This window comes from Lutra lutra, chromosome 5 (assembly GCF_902655055.1).
Source record: "Lutra lutra chromosome 5, mLutLut1.2, whole genome shotgun sequence".
Lineage (NCBI taxonomy): Eukaryota > Metazoa > Chordata > Mammalia > Carnivora > Mustelidae > Lutra > Lutra lutra.
Genome location: NC_062282.1, coordinates 34,563,473 through 34,586,901, shown reverse-complemented (window position 1 = coordinate 34,586,901; position 23,429 = coordinate 34,563,473). Strand labels below are relative to the sequence as shown.

Here is a 23,429-nt window from a genome sequence, read left to right as displayed (position 1 = left end):
AAAAACATACCAAAAATCCAAGAAAACTGTCCTTTTAACAGAGAAAAAGCAGAGAGTTAATGAATTTTAATCTTAGCCAGTTTGATGACACATTAAAATTCCTTTTCAATGCTGTGAAGTGTGTAAACCTGGCGATTCACAGACCTGTACCCCTGGGGATAAAAATATATTATATGTTTATAAAAAATAAGATTAAAAAAATTCCTTTTCAAACATTCCTTTTCTATAACCCTTCTACAACTTTCTTTTCTACTTTCCAGTTTTGTCTTGTTTTTCTTCTTTAAACAATCAGCCTCACTTTAAGACAAAATTACTTTCTTTTCCCTTTAGAAAACACACCCCCATTCTTCACACTTTGTCTTACTGAAAACAATTCCTATGAAGATGCTTCCCTTATTATTTCCAGTAGCTTTAATTATATCTATTATTTACAATTCTTTTTTTTTATTTTTTTTAAAGATTTTATTTATTTATTTGACAGACAGAGATCACAAGTAGGCAGAGAGGCAGGCAGAGAGAGAGAGAGAGGAGGAAGCAGGCTCCCTGTGGAGCAGAGAGCCCGATGTGGGGCTCGATCCCAGGACCCTGGGATCATGACCTGAGCCAAAGGCAGAGGCTTTAACCCACTGAGCCACCCAGGCGCCCCTATTATTTACAATTCTTAACACTTAGAAACCTTAATTTCTAGGTTAAACTAAGAAGTAAGTATTGTGAATTGAGGATTATACTCTCACTCTTTAGATTTGCAAATTTATAAATACATTCCATAATTTCTTTTTGTTTCTTATTATTTATTTGACAGAGAGAGAGAGATCACAAGTAGGCAGAGAGGCAGGCAGAGAGAGAGGAGGAAGCAGGCTCCCCGCTGAGCAAAGAGCCCAATATGGGGCAATCCCAAGACCCTGAGATTATGACCTGAGCCAGAAGGCAGAGGCTTAACCCACTGAGCCACCTAGGTGCCCCCATAATTTCTTTTATTAACTTTTTCTTTTTTTAAAGAGAGGTGGGGAGAGACGGGGGGGGGGGGGGGGATATCTTAAGCAAGCTCCATCCCCAGCAGAGTCCAAAGTGGGGCTCTATCTCATGACCCTGAGATCATGACCTGAGCTGAGATCAAAAGTCAGAAGCTTAACTGACTGAGCCACATAGGCAACTCTACATTTGATAATTTCTAAAAGCATATGCATTTTTTCAATTTTCTCACATAGGATCAACACAGCCAATATCGTTTAGTTTTTGCACAATGACAGGACTAGATGATGCCTAGGAACTTGACAGATAAAACTGGGGCTGCGTAAATGTGGGGTATACATGTGATTGTGAGAGTGACAATCTGCTTGTACTGCCTCCTCAGAGAGAATAATGTCATAATGCCCCTCAGCCTAATGGGAACTCTCTTAAGGAAAATTTGTTCCAGGGAGACCCTCGTGGCTTTGCCTCCAAAAACAAAAACAAAAACAAACCAAAAATAAAGGTTTCCTTGTACCGAAGGGCTTGACTGGACAACGGAAAGTGGGAGCACTAGTGCCTGCATCACGTTCAGGTAGTTCGTGGGCGGCAGCAACGCCTGGTTCGGAACTAAGGGCTTCGCACAGACCACGCAACTCCTTGTGAGGGCTGGTGGTTACTCCCGGCAGCGCAAGATGATCTGGGAGAGGCGATGTTGGTTTTGGCCACACCACAGGCATTCGCTGGGCGGGCGCTGGTGGAGTCCCAGCCGCGCCACTCCTTCCAGGGAGCCGCGGGACCCTCGGGCAGCTCCGCTCGGGATCCAAGCAAGGTTTCTCTTTATCACTAACTTTGGGAGCACCAAGCCCAGCGGTGGGCTGGGGGCATCACAGCTCCCTCCCCCGAGCCGGACCTCACCTGCGCTTGCACCCCTCTGCCGGGGTCCTCCCTCCTCCCAGCTCAGTTCGGTGTCTCCTGTGTGCTCCAGGACGTGCGCAATCCCACCTTCTGGCAAGCACAGCCTGCCTGGCGCTCTCCCGGCGGCGGTGGCCCCGGAGGCACGGAGCTGGCATCGCCCCTCTTTTCGCCCAGCGGGGAGTTCGTTTGAGGTCCCAGTGGAATGGGGAAACTGGGCATCTGGGGGCGGGGGCAGCGATCCAGGCGGTCCTCGGCCGCAGCGCCGCTCCTGTCCCCAGCCACCTGCTTCTCGTAACCACTTTCTTTTTCTTTTCTTTTCTTTCTTTTTTTTTTTTTCTTTAAGACTTTTATTTATTTATTTGACAGAGAGATCACAAGTAGACAGAGAGGCAGGCAAAGCGGGGCGGGAGGGGTGGGCGGAGCAGACTCCCTGCGGAGTAGAGAGCCCGATGTGGGGCTCGATCCCAGAACCCCGGGATTATGACCTTAGCCGAAGGCAGAGGCTTTAACCCACTGAGCCACTCAGGCGTGCCTCGTCACCGCTTTCACCAGCAGCGCCCACCAGACCGTGGGATCTGGCGCCACTGCCTACCCCAGAGCCAAGTTCAGGGTCGCGCGGTGCCTCTCCTCCTCTCTGTCCCGGGAACGCCAGTGCCGGCCTTTCCGCGGGTCGCGCTTCCGGGCCTTCCCCTTAGCACGGTGGCCAGTAGCTCCGAGCCGCGGGCGTGTCTGTCACCGCGCGGATCCGTGCCCACCTCGGCCGCAGCGCCGCCCCTTTGTCACATTGGGACTGTTTTCCGGGACTGCGCCGCTGACTTCGCAGCGCGGCTGTTTGTCGGGGGCCGCACCGCTGGTTTCGCCCAGTCTGCATTTCTCTGCTCTCCCCACCCGGCCGTTTCGAAGGTGCAGTGTCCCTCCTTGCTCTGACCTTAAGGTGTCTTGGTGGCGGCGCGGCGAGAGGGTGCAGCCCGCCGCTTCCCTTCGTCCTTTCGCTAGTCGGCCCGGGCACGCTCTCCCAGCGCGGACAGGAGGGCAGACGGCCTCCCTCCGCCCCGGGGGACAGTTACTGACCGCGCCGCTGGGCTGTCCCAGAAGCTCGAGACTTCGCGGCCATCAGCACTTCCTGCATTTTAGCGGATTTTGACTAGCGGGGCGCGGCATTTCTCGGCGGTAGCAAGTCTGGAGCAGTCGAGGCCGCGATTTCCGCAGCTTGCACGGCCGGAAACAGCGGCGGAGGTTGGCAGACCCGGCTTGGGCGGATCCCGGGTTTAGCCGCCGTGTTCAGACTTTTGTGCAAAAGGAAGCGCACGACGACTCCCGACAAATCAGTATTTAACCCGGCCGTGGAGAGGTTTTAGTCCGACCACATCCGGGGTGCGCGATTTCTTAGGACAGTGTGAGGCGCTTTAGTCGAGCCAAAGTTTTCCGTTCAGTAAATCCGAAAAACGCACGCCTGGGATAGCTCGGTAATCCGGTGAACTCAATTCAAGACCAAACATATCCAGATTTTCCAGGAAACTGTACCGGCTTATCAGGCCTGCCACTTCTCAAGGGTAGCAAATTGTGGTTTGGAAACAAATATGCTGGTTATCAGGTCCGATAGAAGTAGAAGTCTCTTGGTAAAACGGATCTTTTTGTTGTTGTTGTTCGTATTTAGTTGTTCTTGCTTTTTGTGTTTTGTTTTGCTTTGCTCTGTTTTGTTGGCAATACGAAGTCTACCTTGGCTTTTTTTTTTTTTTAATGGTATCAGATTTTTTAAAAGATTTTTTTATTTATTCATCTGACAGACAGAGATCACAAGTAGGCAGAGAAACTGGCAGAGAGAGAGGAGGAAGCAGGCTTCCCGCTGAGCAGAGAGCGTGACGCGGGGATCGATCCTAGGACTCTGGGATCATGACCTGAACTGAAGGCAGAGGCTTTAACCCACTGAGCCACCCAGGCGTCCCTACCTTAGCTTTTATTACTAAGTCCAGGAGAAGTCCACTGCAGCGGACTACAAAAATTTCTTATTCATGGGAACTTTTTGGAAATTCAGACTTAACTGCTTTTGACTGTCAGCCTCATAGACGTCGGTGTGTATTTTCTAAAGCCATTTCTGATTTGGAGTAAGCTCTGGGGTGTTCTGCCTGAGCTATGGTCATTAAGACCTTAGAAGCCGATGTGTGCTGGCAAAAGCGATTTTTCAATCATACCAATGCTGGATTCGCTTCTTCAATGTTGGTATAAATGGGGAAAGAATAATTTCTTCATCCTAGCAACTTCTTTAAATCTAGATCTAGCGGCATTTCTGTTTATTATGCCAACAAAGTCAGTGTATATAGGCAAAAGCGATTTCTTAATCATAGTAAGTTAGGAGTTGGAAACACAAGGTCAGCCAATCATCTGTTTATAAGAAAGTCTGTAAAATCAGTATATACTGCCGAAAACAATTTCTTCACTGTGGAAAGTTTTGGTTCTGCAAGAGACAGTTGGCCTTAGTTGGTCATTCCTAGCAGTACCAAGTTATGTTTTGGCAATAGGAAGTTCGAACCCAATCGTACTTTTTATTACAGAGTCAGTAGAAGTAGAAATCAGTGTCCATTAGCTGGCAAGATTTCTTGTGCTCAGCAAGTTCAAGGCAATCCTGATTTAGCTATGTTTTTGTTTAATGAAGTGGAAGTTCTTAATCATGGCAATGCTATGTTCACAAGCAAAGGCAGGGACTGTGGAGTCCCTGCCCCCAGGGCTGATGAGATTTTTTTTAGATGTAACAAATACTGGCTAAGTCACGGCAGCCATTTCTTAGTCCTCCTCTCTCTCGGTTTGTGTGTAAGGAACACCGGATTCTGCTGAGAGGAATACCATAATCACAGGACAGCACTGGTTAGCATGTCTGCAATTTCTTTCCTTGGGTGAGTTCTTTGGAAGTATTTGCTCCATTAAATTTCCCTGCAGTGTATTTTCCTTTGAAATGCAAGCGTGCTGATTTTCTTTGGTGTTGACAAGGGTTAACGCCGCTGTCTTTTGATTTCTCGGTACATCCTGGCAGTTTACTGAATGCTCATTTGTTACTTGCAGGATTTCACTATTGTGTATTCTACTTACTTCCTCGAGCTTTTCACCCCTCAGCTGCCTGCCAGCTTGCATTCACCTGTAAGCCAGAGGCCAAAGCTCCGTCTCAGCCGGGCAGGTGCTGGGTCTCTGGGCGTCTTGTAGGCTGCACCAGGGCTTCTGCCAGACTTAAGGAGCACTTGTGTCTGCTTTATGCCCTGTAGCTCCACTCTGACCAGTCTTGGTTTGGGCACGAGTCCTAGTGCCTGCTAAACAGTTTCTCCTGCTCAGGACCCCAGCATTCTCTGTCATCTCTTTCTCAGTCCCAGCACAGCTGCTTTTCCTGAGCTGACCTGTCCATCGTTGAGTGACCACAGGTGAGGCCAGCGGGTTTGGAACTTCCTCTTCCTGCCTTAATATCATACATTTTCTTTGTTGGGTTAGTTTCTGTACATTATGCTTATTTTTCCGTTTCATTTCGGTTTGTTTTCTTTCTGCTTTGTTTTGGTAATGGGACGAGGACCTCGGGCTTGGGTTCTGGGTGTCCTCTATAACGGTATCCTGTTTCATTTTTGTCTACTGATTTGTTACTACTGGGTGCCATGACTTCTACCTTGCCTCCGCCAACAAGTCCAGGAGAGCACTAATACCCAGGCTGTGGCACTGCTGCAGGCTTTGCCAGCCTCACCTGTGCAACCTCATCTTCCCCGTCAGAGGCCTCTTCTGCAACGGAGCAGCATGTTCTTGGCTGTGTGAAAGGGGCTGAGGTGGCACTGGAGCCCCAGCCTCCATCTGTGCTGTCTCAGAAGATTCTGGGCTTCACCTGCTCCCTTTCTATCCTGTGCTGGGATAGAGTCCCCAGGCCACGGTGATGGTTTGGATTTGGAACTGCTTTCCAGTCTTGCTGGCGGCTTCACGGGGTCTACCTGCAAAATGAAGTCTGTCTAGAGCCCAGAGCAACTTGGAACCAAAGCCCGTTCTGCCCACTGCGAGCCTCGGGTCCAGGACACAGATGAACCCAGAGGCATTTGCAGGAGAGATGGACCCTGGAGAGGCACCCAAGCCACTCACCCACCAGCAGCTTCCCTCCACCAGGATGCTGGATGGGGACACCTGACAGTGGGCATCCTTCGGAGCAGGAGCACCGAGGACCTCCCCTCCCTGGCTGGGGGAGGCACATCCTGGTGTTCTCAGGCTGCCTGGAGGGGGTCCGTACACCCTGCACAGCATGTGTTACAGCTGCTGCCCCTGCATCTTTGGGTCTAAGGAGTCCTGAGATTGGGGCAGGAGCCTTTTTCTATCTTCCCTCAGGAAGAGATTGTCATCTGTGAAACTCGTGAATAAAAACTATTAAGATGTGGCTTCAGAGTTCAATGTCCAGTTCTGCTTCTCCGGCTCTGAAGTTTCTCCTTTTTCTTACTGGTCGCTGACTACACTCAGGTTCCTTATATATTCCACATTGAGAAGTATGACTTAGGGGCGCCTGGGTGGCTCAGTGGTTTAGGCTCTGCCTTAGGTTCAGGTCATGATCCCGGGGTCCCACATCGGGCTCTCTGCTCAGTAGGGAGCCTGCTTCCTCCTCTGTCTACCTGCCTCTCTGCCTACTGGTGATCTCTATCTGTCAAATAATAAATAAAATCTTAAAAAAAAAAAGAAGTATGACTTAGCTTTGTTCCTGTTTCTTCACATCCAAAGTAGGTGTACACAGAAGCAAGTTGATTTCTTTCTCCCAGCCAGTCCAGGGAAATCAAGATTTAGTTTTGTTTATATTGGCCACCTCAGGGGAAGTCATTGTATATCGGTGAACACGGTATCTTCTTGCTAGCAATACTATAAAAATTACCAGATGAACTTGTTTATTTTCCCTCACATTTAAGAAGTCAGTGTATGGTGGGGGAACAAAGATTTCATTCTCCTCACAAGTTCTGGGATATCACGATTTTATTTGTATTTGCCACCTCAGTGGAAGTCATTGTATACTGGTGAACAGGATATCTTTCTGCTAACAATATCATAGAAATTACCACATGGACTTGTTTATTTTTCTTCACATTCAAGAAGATGGTGTACAGTGGGGGAAAAATGATTGATTGCTTTCTCCTTACAAGTTCTGGGATATCACGATTTAACTTTGTTTATTTTTGCCACTGCAGTGTAAGTCGTTGTATACTGGTGAACACGATTCTGCTAGCAATTTGCTTCACATTGAAGAAGTTGGCATACAGTGGGGGGAAACGATTTCTTTCTCACAAGTTCTGGGATATCACAATTTAACTCTGTATTTGCCATCTCTGGAGAAGTTGTTATATACTGGTGAACACAGTATCTTTCTGCTAGCAATGTCATAAAAATTACCAAATGGACTTGTTTACTTTTCCTCACATTTAGAAGTCAGTATAGAGTGGGGAAAAGCAATTTTTTTCTTCTCAGAAGTTCTGGTAAATTATGATTTAACTTTGTTTGTATTTGTCACCTCAGTGGAAGTGATTGTATGCTGGTGAATACATATCTTTCTTCTAGCAATATCGTGAAAAATACCACATGGACTTGTTTATTTTTCTTCACATTCAAGAAATTGGTGTACAGCGGGAAACAATGATTTCTTTCTCCTTACAAGTGCTGGGATATCATGATTTAACTCTGTTTATTTTTGCCACCTCTGTGGAATTCATTGTATACTAGTGAACACAATATTTTTCTGCTAGCAATATCATAAAAATTACCACATGGACATGTTTATTTTTCCTCACATTCAAGAAGTTGGCGTACAGTGGGGAAAATGATTTCTTTCTCCTCGGAAGTTCTGGGACATCATGATTTAATTTTGTTTATATTTGCCACCTCAGTGGAAGTCGTTGTGATCAAGTTTAGAATATAAGTAAGGGGGGAAAAAAAAGAATATAAGTGAGTTTTAGTGGGGTGAGGTCTGGAGCTGATGACCAAAAAAGAATTCTTGAGACATCTTTAGTGCAAAATGGTGGTTTATTAAAGCACAGGGACAGGAGCCATGGGCAGAAAGAGCTGCTGCCCCAGGGTTGTGAGGAATGGTCCATTGTATGCTTGCAAGCTGGGATGGATGGGGTCAGGAATAGCATAAGTCTCTTAAGAATTTTGGAAGCAAGGTTTCCAGGACCTTGAAGGGCTAGCTATTGTTGGGAAAAGGTCATTTATTACCATCTAATAAAACCTTAGTCATGAGACCCTTCAGATATATATCGGTGGGCCATATGCTTGGGGATGATTGCCAGCATGTATCTTGGATGGTTTAGAGATAAAGGAAGTTTCCAAAGGAATTTTTATATGTTAAAGTAGACATATAGGATCCAGGTTGGGGGTCGGGGGGCGGTCAGACTAGGATTGTCTTTTGCCCTTAGCTAAGTATTGAGGTGGAGGCAGTTGAGTCTCTAGAGGAATGTTACTCTGCCTGTTTCAAGGACTTGTCAGTGGGCTTTAGATAGTAAGGAAATTAATGACTTTTCTTCTATTTTAATAACTGTTTCCCACATCAGTTGTATACTGGTAAACACCATATCTTCCTACTAGCAGTATGTTTAAAAGTAGAATCTTGAGGGCCAGTGGGTAGCTCAGTCTTTTAAGCATCGGATTCTTAGGTCTCTCTCAGTGTTTTGAGTTCAAGGCCCACACTAGGTTCATGTTGGGTATGGTGCCTACTTAAATTTAAAAAAGAAAAAATCGACTTTGAGTTTTTCCTTTTTCCTTACTATTTAGAAGTTAGTGTACAGTGGAGGAAAATAGTTATTTCTCTTCACAAGTTCTGGGAAATCATAATTTAATTTTTTTGCATTTGCCATATGAGTGGAAGTCATTGTGCACTGGTGAACATATCTTCCTGCTAGTGATATCTTAAAAAGTCCGACTTAGCTTTGTTCCTCTATCTTCATCCCTTAGAAGTCAAAATACATGGGTAAAATTATTTCTTTCTTCTGACAGTTCTAGGAAATCAGGATTAAACTTTGTACTGTGTCTTCACTTCCTCTATAGAATTCAACGTACATGGTAAAAAGGATTTCTTGGTCCTACCAATCTCTGAAAACCAGAATTGATCTTTGTTTGCTTGCTAACCCTAGGGATTCTTTGTATACGGGTGAAAACAGGATCATCCTCCTTGCTGTATCTAAAAACACAAGACTTGGCTTGGTGTTTCTTGTCTTCCTAAAAGTTGGTTTACACTGGGTGTCACCTTGGGGAGGTGGGGATCCTGGTGACTGGAGCTGAAATGATAGGGGGACTACCAACTGATGATCAATAGACATCTTTATTTCTTACAATCACTTCTTTTATACCTTCCACAAGATCTGATTACAAACAGGATATAGATTTATGTGCAGGGGATGTGAGAGGTGATTCACAAAAGCCATCAAGTGAGATAAGTGACGACCATTATCTCTTAGCTTTAAATGACAGTATCTCTTAGCTTTAAATGACAAGAGCAAGTTAAGGATTCTCCACACTTACCAGATCTATCTAAAGGAAGACGTGAAAACACTCTAGGGATCTTCCCATGTTTATTCCCAGCGTTGGCCCAGGAAGACTCTTGCCCTCCATTTCCTGGAGTTTTCTCACAGGATTCAACAGGACCCCAGTCACATTGGCGAGGATCTGTGTTGTGTTCCAGCACTGGGGAAGCTCTTCCTCCAAGCTGTCCTTTGCATTAGGACTTGGGTTTGTTCAACTTCTGGGGAAGTCTTCAGATATACTGGGGATAGTGGTTTCTTGTTTGAATACATATTCCATTTATTATTTCACTTTTTGGTGGGTGTGAGCCTTTGAATCTCAGCTATGTGGGCTCCAGACTGAGTTGACTATGGACCGGGGGTGCCCTGGGGGGACCCACAGTTTCATCCCACTGGTTCTCCCTTACCGACCTGGGATTCCTGTAGCACCTTGGCCAGCAGTGCAGGAAAGCTTCCTCCTTTTGGGAGGCACTGCTGAAGGTTTCAAATTCAGAGGTTGGCAGATGCTCCCTAGGGTTGTATTCTTGGTCCTAGTGTCCTTTGAGGTTGGGTCTGGCCGATTCATAAGCACAACACCACATTTACACTGTGCAGGGACAAATAAGTCAGAGAAAGACAAATACTGTATGATCTCACAAAATTGTGGAATCTGAAACAAAACTAAACAGCTACAACTCATAGATACAAGAGATTGGTCATTGCCAGAGGCAGGGGTGGAAGGTGGGCAGAATGGGCAAAGATGGTCTAGAGGTAAAAACTTGCAGTGATAAAATAGATAAGTCATGGGGATGTAATGTAGAGCATGTTGATTATAGTGAATAAAGACTTTGTATCTGAAAATTACTAAGAAAGTAAATTATAAAAGTTCCTATCAGAAGAAAAAATATTGTACTATGTGTGGTAATGGTTAATGAGACTTATTGTGGTGATCATTTCCTAATATATACAAGTATCAAATCACATTGTACGGGGCGCCTGGGTGGCTCAGTGGGTTGGGGCCTCTGCCTTAGGCTCAGGTCATAATCTCGGGGTCCTGGGATTGAGCCCCATATGGGGCTCTCTGCTCAGTGGGGAGCCTGCTTCCTCCTCTCTCTCTGCCTGCCTCTCTGTTTACTTGTGATCTTTGTCTGTCAAATAAATAAATAAAATCTTAAAAAAAAATCACATTGTACACATGAAACTAATGTCATGTTGTTTATCAATTTTATCTCTACTGAAACAAAAAGAGTCAAGTTGCATAGAAGAGAATCCCAATGAGACCACTGGCAGAGTTCTGAATAGAAAATTCTTCGTGCCAGGAGAAAATGGGATAATATATTTAAAATATTGTAATTAAAAACTGTCAACCAAGAATTCTATGCCTGGAAAAGCTGTCATTTAGCAATGAAGGCGAGATAAAGACTTTCCCAAATAAATAAAAGCTGAGGTGATTCTTACCACTAGACCTGTTTCCCACGAAATGGTACAGAGAGTTCTTTGAGTAGAATTAAAAGGATACTAATTAACATCGTAAAAACATAGGCAGTAGTGTAAAACTCACTGGTAATGATAATTAATAAGGTTAAATCTGTAATATGGTATTGGTGGTTCTTAAGTTATTACAAGTGTAGTTTAGAAGTTTAAAAGCAGGAGCTTCTGGGTGGCTCAGTCAGTTGTGCATCCGCCTTTGGCTCTGGTGTGATCCCAGAATCCTGGGATTGAGACCTCATCAGGCCTCCCACTCAGTGGGGAGCCTGCCTCTCCCTTCCTTCTCCCCCTGCTGGGTCTCTCTCTCTCTCTCAGATAAATAAATAAAATCACTTTAAAAAAGTTTTAAAACAAATATATTAAACCCATGACTATATAATAATCTGTTATTGGATATGCAATAGAAAATATGTAAAATATAATTATCAATAACAAAATGTGAGGGAAAGTAAAAGTGTAAAGTTTAGGAATGCTGTCAAAGTTAATTTGTTATCAGTTCAAAATAGGATGTTATCAGTTTCGAGTGGGTTAAGATATTTTATGTAAGAGTCATGGTAACCACAGGGGACAAATTTGTAGCTGATATACTAAAGATTATGATTATAATAATGTAATATAGTCTTTGATTCATTTTGAGTTAGTTTTTGTGAGTGGTATAAGGTAGGGGTCGAATTTCATTGTTCTGCACATGATCATCCAGTTTTTCCAAAACCATTTGTAGAAGAGACCATCCTTTCCCAATTGGGTGCTCTTGGCTCCCTTATCTAATATTAGTTGACTGTGTATATCTGAGCTCTCTATTCTGTTCTATTGATCTATGTGTCTACATTTATACTAGCACCATGCTATTTTTATTAGCTTATTAATTTTTAATTTTTCATATCTTTTGAGTATAGTTAAAATGAGGAAGTATGGTGTCTCCAGCTTTGAACTTTCCCCTCAGAATCGCTTTAGATATTTGGGGTTCTCTGTGGTTCCTATAAATTCAGGTGGAGACCAGGCTTGAAACCACCCCCCTACCCTGCTGAGCAGGTAGAACCATTTAAGCCACAAAAGCAAAACTCGATCTAGCCTGTTTCATGAACATAAGCAAAACTTAACTTAGGTTATTTCTTTAAAAGCCTCAATCAGGGCGCCTGGGTGGCTCAGTGGGTTAAGCTGCTGCGATTGGCTCAGGTCATGATCTCAGGGTCCTGGGATCGAGTCCCGCATCGGGCTCTCTGCTCAGCAGGGAGCCTGCTTCCCTCTCTCTCTCTCTCTCTCTCTCTGCCTGCCTCTCTGTCTACTTGTGATCTCTCTCTGTCAAATAAATAAATAAAATCTTTAAAAAAAAATAAAAGCCTCAATCATAAATGAAATTTGTCAGCTTCCCAAAATAATACAATGTAATCACCTGTACCCAATTACCTGCCATCTGGAACTCCCCTCCCCTTTATAACAGATCACTGTAAAGGTTAAACAACTTTCTCCTTTTCACTTTATAAGCCATCCTATAATGTCATGCCTCTGAACTTCAGACTACTTTCAGGTCTGTCCATGATCTCCAGAGTTCTCAGGGGAATACATCAGGTAATCCATGGCTGTCTCCCCCAGTAGCTATTCTGAGGTGAGTCTGCCCATTTCTGCTAAACAGGGAACATCTTTGTGGTTAGGGTAATATTCATGTGCTCGTGTTCAGGTATGTTTACAAAGTAGTTTTATTTTTGTCCTTATCCATCGTTGGCAGTGAGTGGACTTCCCTGATGTTAGTGTTCTGTGAAACTTTATATGAAAGAGAAGAACACCAATGCCTACCTGTGGGTTCCAGGCCATCTCCTGACAATACTAAAGTATAGTACATAGCCCCACCCAGTTCTTTGATTTTTTTTTTAAAGATTTTATTTATTTATTTGACAGACAAAGATCACAAGTAGGCAGAGAGGCAGGCAGATAGAGGAAGGGAAGCAGGCTCCCAGCTAAGCAGAGAGCCTGATGCGGGGCTCAATCCCAGGACCCTGGGATCATGACCTGAGCCAAAGATAGAGGCTTTAACCCACTGAGCCACCCAGGTGCCCTGCATTTCTTTGATTTTTGAGGTTGCTTTTCCCTTTTTTGGGTAGTATTTTCTCAGCTATATCTTTCATAAGCTAAGCCTATATGCAGGTAGGAGGAAGAATTCCCTTTGATCTGAAATAGCAAAACTGTTATTTCATAGTGGTCAGACTTTGGAATAAAGTAACACCTTTTCAGTCTACCTGGAACAGATGGGGTCTTTAACCCTAAGAAAAGGCTAGGGGATATCAAGTGGGGTCTTTCCGCAGGTTAAGATCTCTCCACCATTGCATTCTACTCGATCTACTCAGATGTTAAGGGTCACTTTTTTTTTTTTTGAAGCCTACAATGTGGCAGCAACTTCTGTTAATGGTTATGCTCACCCCTAAACCTGCCCCTCCTCAGGGAACATTAAAAAAGCCAGGGGAGGGGGCAACTGGGGGGCTTAGTGGGTTAAGTACCAAATTCTTGGTTTGGCTCAGGTCCTGATCTCAGGGTCCCGAGATCCAGCCCCGCATTTGCTCAGTGGTTCAGCAAGGAGTCAGCTTGAGATTCCTTCACACTCTCTGCCTCTTCCTCCCCCTCTAGAGTAAAATAAAATCTTTCATATAAAAGAAAAGCCAGGGAACACACTTCTTAAAGCTTAGTCAGTCTAGGCCCTCAGGTGTTAGGGGAGCCTTGCTTTCTCCTTACACATTCCACACTTCCACCCACAGCCACCACCCTGGTACTTACAGCTAAAGCAAAACCAAACAAAACCCCCCAAACAAACACTACCTCCCCAAACACCCCTCCCCGCCCTTGATAATTCTAATTATACTGAAAAAGACAGGGAGCATTTTGCAAAGAGACATGAAGGCTAACTTTTTTTCCCGTCAGGAAACAGAGAGTTGTTATTGTAAATGATACTCATTTCAAAGAGGAAGATACAGTAGAAACCACGAGCAGAAATGTCAAGGCTCCTAGACCGGGAAAACGCAGGCAACGCGGCGGCATGCGCTGGGGGCTAGGTGGAAGAAGTAAGCCCGGGGCAGCAACCGCGGACTGCGAGGGGCACGGCCGCCGAAGGTCCTACCTGTCAGGTTCTCTCTGGGCACTGGTCTGCACTTTTTGCGACGGAGCGGACCAGGGGATGCAGTCTGGGTGAGCAGAGGTCCTGCCGCTCCAAGACCCACCAACAGCGCGATGGCTCCACTAGCGGTGCTGGGATCCAGAAAGCCCAGGTTCACTCTTCACTCCGCTCATGAGAGTGCTGAAGTGCTCACGCCACCTCCCAGCGTGTTGCTAGCAAGAGCCACTCGGCTTGGAGGAACGATAGAGCTGACCAAGAAAAACCCATCCCAGGAATTAGCAGCGCGGGCACCCAGAAACTTTTGGCTTGGAGGAGTAGTGGTGCCAAGAAAAGGCCGACTTGGTGCATGGGCTCAGTGACACAAAAACAGGGACGCCGTGCTGCTGGCAAACGTGCTAACAAAATGCCTGCTAACAAAATGCCGGCGCAAATGCAGAGCGGCGAGTGCGCGTGAACCAGCTGCCGCCGCCCAAACTGCCCGAGGACCCACCCCACCCCACGCAGGGAGCACCTGCCACCCAAGCGAACTGGACACCAAGTGCTCCTGGCCTGGAGCGGTGCTGCAGAAAACAGGGAAGCTCCGCTGAGCGGCCCGCGAAAGCGCTGCGGGAAACCCGAGTGCGGCCGGGACGGGCCGGGACCGGACCGGACTGCAGGGGAGGGGAGGGGAAGGGAAGGGAGGAGGGGCAGAGGGGCAGGGCGGGGCGGGGCGGGACGGGACGGGAGCCGACTGGACTGCAGGGGAGGGGCGGGAGGGCGGGGCGGGGCGGGGCCCCACCAGGAAACGCCCCGCCCCCAAGCACACCCGGTCCGCTCGCGCGCGGCTGGGACCGGAGAGGCGCACGCCTTCTTTGAGAGAGGGGAACTAGGAAGAGGTGACGTAATACATGGAACAAAAACGTTTTAAACAAGAAGTGGATTTCCCCAGTGGCCCTGAGGACGTCCCAGGGGTTAGCAAACACGGACGAACCCAAGTCCTAATGCACAGAACTGGCTCGGAGGAGAAGCTTCTCTAGCGCACAGCGACTTCCAGGAAGGCAAGAATCTGAAAGCCAAGTCCTATGTTTTCATCAACGGGAGGAGGAAGACTGTCTTCCCCAGTATGCAAGGAGGACGCTTGCTAACCCTGAAAAGGTTTTCAGGGTTAGCAGCAATTTGAGTCCTGTCTTTCAACAGTGTGCTGGGACCAAGAAATGATTTTCACCAGTATATATCGACTTCTAGAGAAAAAGTGAAGATATAGGGACAAAGTTTAGTCGTGATTTCCCAGAACTTGCCAGGAGAAAGGAATTTTTTGCCCCACTGTACCTCTAGATAAGTGGAGAAAAAGGAACAAAGCTAAGTCGTACTTTTTAAGATATTGCTAGCAGAAGATACCGTGTTTACCAGTCTACAATGATTTCCACTGCTGTGGCAAATACAAAGTTAAATTGTGACTCCCCAGAACTTTCGAGGAGAAAGAAATCGTTTTCGCCCACTGAACACCGACTTCTGGGAAGTGAAGAGGAACGAAGTAAGACATACTTTTTAAGATATTACGAGCATCGTGTACACCAGTGTAAAATGATTTGTTGCACCGAGATGGCAAATGCAAAAAAGGGTTAAATCCTGATTTCCCAGAATTTGGGAAAAGAGGAGAAAGAAATTGCTTTTTCCTCACTGCAAACTGAATTCCATCAAGTGAATAAAAAGAAAGGAAAATAAGTCTTTTTTTTTTTTTTCAGGTACTGCTAGCCATAAGGCACCGTGCTCCTTAGGTTTACAAAGACATCCACTTAGGTGGCGAGTACAAAGTTAAATTTTGATTTCCCAGAACTTGAGGAAAAAGAAATCGTTTTGCCCACTGTACACCAACTTCTATGAAGTGAAGAAAAGGAACAACTCTTAAGTCATACTTTTTATGCCATTGCTAGAAGAAATTGTGTTCACCAGTATATAACAACTTCTGCGAGGTGGTAAGTACAAAGTTAAATCACAATTTACCAGAATTTTGGAAGAGGAAGAAATTGTTGCTCCTCGCTGTACAGTGACTTCTAAATGCGAGGAAAAATAAGTCCATGTGGTAATTTTTATGATATTGCTAACAAGAAGATATCATGTTCACCTATATAATGACTGCCACTGAGGTAGCAAATACAAAGTTAAATTGTGATATCCCAGAATTGTGAGGAGAAAGAAATCATTTTCCTTCACCATACGTTGACTTCTTGAATGTGAAGAAAAATAAGCAAGTCCATGTGGTAATTTCTATGATATTGTTAGCAGAAATATATCCTGTTCACCAATATACAATGACCTCCATTGAGGTGGAAAATAAACAGTTAAATCGTGATATCCCAGAACTTGTGAGGAGAAAGAAATCATTTTCCCAATGTACAATGACTTCTTGAATGTGAGGAAAAATAAACAAGTCCATGTGGTAATTCTTATTATATTGTTGGCAGAAAAATATTGTGTTCACCAGTATATATTTTACTGTGGAATATATAAGGAACCTGAGTGTAGTCAGTGACTACTGGTCACGAAGGTCAAGAACCCAAACACTTCCAACCATTCTTTTCTCATACATGTTCTCGCATAAACATTGTTTTCCACTTCAGTATGGTGTTCAATAAATTACATGAAATAGCCAACACTTTATTATAAAATAGACTTTGTGTTAGATGATTTGCCCAACTGTAGGCTAATGGAGTGTTCTAAGCACAGGTAAGGTAGGCTAGGCTAAACTTGATGTTCGGTAGGTTAGGCGTATTAAATGCATTTTCAACTTACGGTGTTTTCAACTTATTATAGGTTTCTTGGGACATAACCCCGTCATAGTCAAGGATGATTTGTACTGAAATGTAGAACTGTCCCTGTGTGAAAGGAGAAACGTCCTCATAGGGTGACTGAATTCATGCCAGCACCTAGTTTCTGGGTCTGGATTTCTAACATCTGAGGGGACAGAAACCTTTAAAAGCCCAAAGTGTCCTTACTACAAGCTTTTTTATTTCTCCTAGCCCAGCCATTTTCACACAGTGTGCAGGCTGTGGGTATTTCTCCTGGGACACCAGCTGGAAGGGGTCACTCTCAGATGCTGCGGGCCCTGAGAGGGGCAGAGACTCAGGGCACAGACTCACTGTGCCCAAGGGTTGCCTGTATGAGCTTCTCTTTCACTGGATCTTGAAGGAGCGTCCCCACGGTTGCAGGTACAGGGCAGATCCCAAGAGAAAGCTGGAGAGGCAGATTCTGTAGCAGCCGGAATTTTCCGACCTGGGGCTGATGCCCTGCAGCCCCAGGGCTGTCAACTGAGATAGCTCAAGGATTAAGAGCTTTATCTTGTCCTGCCTAAACTTAACCTGCACCTCCCCCCTTGCTAATACATCCTTTAGAAATGCAAGGAACACCAATGCCTGCTCTCTGCACTCAGCTGGAGGGTCACACTCTGCTTGGAGAGAAACACCCTCCACCCCGCCCCCACCAGCCAGGTGTTTTCCACTGTTCCTCCCTCCCACCCCCAACACCAGGTGTCCTCCACTGTTCACCCCTCCAACCCCCAACACTTCCGAAAGAGCATTCTAGTACACCTCCAGCTCTTCCTGCCCTAAGGCTACCCCTTCCCAATCTAATGCCGCCCTCTGAGGGGGTATGATCACACTGGACAATAGGAAAAGGGGTTTAATTGTTGAAAATTCAATAAGAGAACCATGACAATTACAAGTAGATCTAAAATTTCTTTAGTATATTATAGATTACATTAAGAGCGTTTTTTTCTAACTTAAAGAATCTGTAAGATTCTGTAAGAAAAAGAAGGGATGCTCTCTACTGCAGTCTGAGAACCTCTACTGGTGTGTCTCTTGGCTCCTTCCAGGGCATCGGCTGAAGGGGTGCTGGGGCTGGAATTCCTTTCCTGGCCGGGTTCCACGCTGTTTTAAGCTCCGGTTTTCAGCAGCTTCCGAGGGCGGCCCGGGCTCCTGGAGGCGATCGGGCCGCGGGTCGGTGCATCTCCGCAGGCGCCGGCATCTCCGAGCTGATTCAGGCCCCAGCGGGCAGCGCTGTCTGTCGCATCTGCCTCTTGTTGCGGTGACCGTAGCTCCATCGCGGTTTCAGCCTGGACCCCTGCGTCTCGATGGCGTTTCTGGCCCCTCTCGCCTGGGGGACCAGCTCCGTGCTCGGGGCAAGCGTGGCGCAGCGACCCGCACTCCCAGTAGTTCTCGTCCGCGCAGAAGTGGGCGCGTTGGCAGGAGCGGCGGCTCAGCGCGGGGAAGTTGTCCAGCGCCCAGGCCCAGGCCTGTTCTCGGTTCAGGCCGGGTGGCATGTGGGGCTCCGGCGGTGCCCACCAGCAAGACAGCTCGGCCGGCGCAGGCAGGGGCGGCTCCATCGCCCTGTCTCTGGAGCAGGCCTGGACGCGCGGCCAGGGCGGAAGAGGCAAAGGATGGAGTCCGGCGCGGAGCGCGCCTTTTATACTGCTCTGGGCGTCTGGGAGGTAGGAAAAGACGACCTAAGTACTTAAGGTCCAGCCGTATTTGCCTTGCAAATAGCTTCAGAGCCTGATAGGATTAAGGAGAAAAGCGCATCATTCTGGCGTGAGCTGTTGAAATTCGAAGGGTTTTGATAATTGAGTCAAGCAGAGGAAGGATTGATGGGTGGGGAGAAGGCTCGTGTTACCGACAGCTTCCGCTGAGTATGGAAAGACAAGGTTTCCGACAAGCCTAGACAAGTCACACTTTATCTAATTCTCTTCCCACCTATCAGAGAGACATTGTCTGGTAGTGGAGATGAGACTCTGGTGAAGTTGGATCATAACCCAAACATCACGAAACTAGTTCATCTTAGAGCGGGACTGACAACCTAGGTCTTTAAAGCATGTGTCTCAGGTAAGGGAATGAGCAGAGGAATGAGGACGTTGGGTAGGGAGGAGGAGAGTCTCATACCTACTTAGAATTGTAATTTTTCTATTTTTGTGTACACTAAATTACCTGAAAGGGACACTCAAAGTTGCTATGATTTTCATACGCTGTAGACAAATGGGTTGACTTAAAGTCACATTTTTCAAGTGTTTTTTTTTTTTTTGTTTTATTTTTTAAGATTTTATTTATTGGAGTGCCTGGGTGGCTCAGTTGGTTAAGCGGCTGCCTTTGGCTCAGGTCATGATCCCAGCGTCCTGGGATGGAGTCCCACGTCGGGATCCTTGCTCAGCAGGGAGCCTGTTTCTCCCTCTGCCTCTGCCTACCACTCTGTCCTAACAAATAAATAAAATCTTTTTTTAAAAGATTCTGTTTATTTTAAAAGATTTTGTTTATTTGACAGAGATCACAAGTAGGCACAGAGCCATTCAGGCGCCCCTTCAATAGTGTTTTTGCTGAAAGCTATCCTTCCTGAATGCACTTATGTGTGTTCTTAGCTGTTTTCCTTTTTTCCACTGCATACTAATACTATTTTACTTTAAATGTGTATTTTCCTAGCAACCAGTCTTGTAATATGTGATTTGTGTTTTGATTTTTCAATTCATGTAAAAACTCTTAGATTGTATGTTATTTATTGCTTTGCACTCATTTGCAAATTTCTAAGATCTTCACATGGACATTTGAGCTGTTGCTTCCAAGTCTGGCATATTTGCCTCTAATGAGTCTCTGCCCCCTCTTTACCTGTCTGCTGTTCCCAGTGACTAGATTGCCATATGGTCACTGTCACCACCTGTACGAGTCCATTACGGACTTGTGAGAGAATTTCTCTAAGCTATAAGCCCATGAGCAGAATTGTGCCATAGAAAATATATAAGCCTAGGCGCGCCTGGGTTGCTCAGTGGGTTAAAGCCTCTGCCTTCGGCTCAGGTCATGATCCCGGGGTCCTGGGATCGAGCCCCGCATCGGGCTCTCTGCTCAGCAGGGAGCCTGCTCCCCCCTCTCTCTGCCTGCCTCCTCTGCCCACTTGTGATCTCTGTCTGTCAAATAAATAAAATCTTTGAAAAAAAAAAGAAAATATATAAGCCTAATTTTACTGAGTTCTGCCAGATTGTTCTGGAGCATGAATGCAGTATTTACCTTCCAACAGTGCATGAGGATTATTCCATGCACACAACCCTCACAAGCCCTTGGAAAGACCCAGCACTGGAACACTTACCAGGGGTGGAGTTGTTCTGAAGAGATTAGCTGTGGTGGTGGCTGCCTGATTGATTGTGTTCGGATTTCTTCCAGTGTCTCTCTTGGGATGTGTGCTTTTTAAAATTTTTAAATTTTTAAAAAAGATTTTATTTATTTGACAGAGAGAGACACAGTGAGAGAGGGAACACAAGCAGGGGGAGTGGGAGAGGGAGAAACTGGCTTCCTGCCCAGCAGGGAGCCTGATGTAGGGCTGGATCCCAGCACCCTGGAATTGTGACCTGAGCCCTGAAGGCAGATGCTTAATGACTGAGCCACCCAGGTCCCCCAGTACGTGTGCTTTTGAGAGCTGTTCTTTGATGTTCAGTCTAAAATCTGTGGTCACCTATCTGTTGAATTTGAAGTTAGATTTATCTGCGCAAACCCTTTATGCTTAAACTATTAAGTGTTTCTGTTGAAAAAAAAAAAAGGAAATGAAATGATAGTGACCTCTTGTTCAGCTTCATGCTTTTAAAAAATTTTTTATTTTTAAGATTTTATTTGTCAGAATAATTTCTCAGAGAGCACAAACAGGGGAACGGTAGGGAGAGGGAGAAGCAGATTCTCCGCTGAGCAAGGATCCCCATGCAGGACTCCATCCCAGGACCCTGGAATCATGACCTGAGCCAAAGGCAGACGCTTAACGACTGAGCCACCCAGGCACCCCAATTTCATGTTTTTTTTTTTTTAGCTTTTGCAGTCTCTTTTCAACCTTGATAGAATGAATCTAGATTGTCCTCATAAAATAGTTATGTATTTGAAGAATTTTTTTCTCTTTTCAGGGTATTTCAATATATATATATACATATTTTTAGATTTTATTTTTAAGTAATTTCTACACCTAACATGGGGCTTGAGCTTACAACCACGTGTTCTACCGGCTGAGTTGGCACCCCTATTTCAATGCTTGCAATGGTCTAGTATTTTTTTTTTTAAGATTTTATTTATTTGACACAGAGAGATCACAAGTAGGCAGAGAGGCAGGCAGAGAGAGAGAGAGAGAGAGAGAGAGAGAGAGAGAGGAGGAAGCAGGCTCTTCACTGAGCAGAGAGCCTGATGTGGGACTAGATCCCAGGACGCTGAGATCATGACCTGAGCTGAAGGCAGAGGCTTAACCCACTGAGCCACCCAGGTGCCCTGGTCTAGTATTTTTAGATGAGAAAAAAGTAAATATAAAAGAAAAAACAAATTCCCTTCATTATCACACCTTGAAATTTTGCATTTTCCCTTTCTTATAAGTCCTTCCATCAAGAATTAAATAAGTTATTTAAATAAAGACATTTGATCTTTTCTGGATGTGCTCATTTCTTTAACACAGGGACCCTGGGGCAGGAGCAAGGAAGGCTGCCTCCCAGGACCGCCTATGATCCTGGCGGGGAGGCTGCTGATCCAGATCATACACTTGAGGCGGACTTTGTGGCTGGGGGGTAGAGAAGGCAGAGAAAATGAAGATGTAGGAACTGTTCCTTGGCTAAACTCAGAAGAATTGTTCAAGCAGAAATATGTCCTACTCAAGCAGATTCCCAGATTCCTGACTCATTGCATATCCATGCCCTGACTTGCCCAGATTTTAAGGCTGACTTTGTGAGACTAAAATTGGCCCTCCTTTGCCACTGGCCACGTTGAACTTTTTACCCCCTGCCCAGGACCAAAGGAGAGGAGACCTCTAAGTGCCTACCACGAGTAGGTGCCAAGGATAGCTCAGGACCAGCTCTCTTCCCCTCTTATAGTTACGTCTACTATTGAGAAAGAACAAAACATTTATGAAAGCCTATAAAAACAACATTTATTGTATTGTTAGTGACTAAACAAAAAGACTTTTATAACTGAAAAGCCTCTCTAGAAGAGGATGAGCAAAATACAAGTTCCCTGACTGACCCCTTAGTTTCCTAAGGCCATATGGTCACGGCTCATGGTTCGGAAGTAGCATGTTTCCGGGGAGGGGGAGGACTGCATCATTCTGGAAGCCCCTGCCGCCATAGATCTCAGGCTCCAGGGTTGTGTCCAGAGTTGGATGGATCTGGCTAAGAGCCAGCCATGGCAGGTAACTGTCCCAGTGTTCTGCAGTGCCCTGTTCTCTGGGGGCTGACCGACTCTTTCTGGCTCGTGGGTGATGACTACTAGGCAGACAAGTCTAAGACTGGCTCCAAAGTGTTCTGGGCTCTAGACGAGTGTCTGTGTTGAGAGCAGGCGCGGCTCAGTGGTCCACACAGACTGGAAAGCAGTTCCCAGTTGAAATACAGACTGTCCCACCAGGGCTCCCCCAGCTTAGGGTAGAAAGGGAGTGGCCATGGCCCCAAATCTTTTGAGCTCAGAGACAAAGGCAGCTGGGGTTCCAGCACCACCTCCACTGAATCCCAAGCCTGCTTCACACAGTGGCAAAAGGGCTGGTCCATGATCTCTGCCTCTAGATCTGGAGAAATGGCATGTCTGGACAGAGAGAGGAGGCAAAGAACAGAGCTTAGCGTGAGAATTTATACTGTTTGTCTCTTGTGCAGTCCCAAGTCACAGTGCATTAGGTAAGGGCAGTGACACTACTTTTTGAGACAAACTACTTCAGAAGGCGGAGTTGATGATGTTAAGTCAAAAGGGTAATTGTATGGATCACAATTTTATGAAATTGAACTGGTATCAGCGACTAATTGGATTAAGGTTAAAAACAAAGACCACAAACGGGGTTACTGATTCTGAAAAACCAGATACATTGTGTCCTTTATACATGTGACCCCGGATGTTCTCATCACCTGAAATCAAAGCACAGGCCGCTCTAGAGCCGAGATGGAAACCAGGGTCTCCAGAGAGATTTCTGTAGAGGGACGGTTTGGAGAGTAATTGATCGATCAAGTAATTGATTGGTTCTTCAGTCTTGGACTCTCAGCTTCCTGCTTTGGTCCTCTGCTTTTGAACTCCTAATTACAACTAAGAGGAAAGAGACAAAGGAGGTGTAATATCAGAAAGTTACATATTTTGGGTTCCAATTCTTATTTTAATTGTTACTATTAATATACGTAATTCTTACTTAAACTCTCTAAGCCAGTTGTTTTTTAATCTGTGAAGGGAAGACAAAAAAATACTAATTTCAAAAAACAGCTGTGAGGATTTAATAAAATAATATAGGTAAGAAACAAAACAGAGGATCATGAGGAAGAGAGGAAAAAATAAAACAAGATGGAATTAGGGAAACAAACCTAAGAGACTCTTTTTTTTTTTTTAAAGATTTTATTTATTTATTTGACAGAGATCACAAGTAGACAGAGAGGCAGGCAGAGAGAGAGAGGGAAGCAGGCTTCTTGCTGAGCAGAGAGCCCGATGTGGGACTCGATCCCAGGACCCCGAGATCATGACCTGAGCCGAAGGCAGCGGCTTAAC

General features: G+C 45.6%; 1 long non-coding RNA gene across 1 annotated transcript; it reads left to right on the top strand.

The window, feature by feature from the left end:
* The first annotated feature begins 2,823 nt into the window (after positions 1–2,823).
* LOC125100588 (uncharacterized) lies at positions 2,824–6,341 on the top strand. Its single transcript, XR_007127603.1, has 3 exons — positions 2,824–3,102; positions 4,680–4,757; positions 5,121–6,341. It is a non-coding gene; the product is annotated as an uncharacterized LOC125100588 (long non-coding RNA).
* The last annotated feature ends 17,088 nt before the right edge of the window (positions 6,342–23,429 follow it).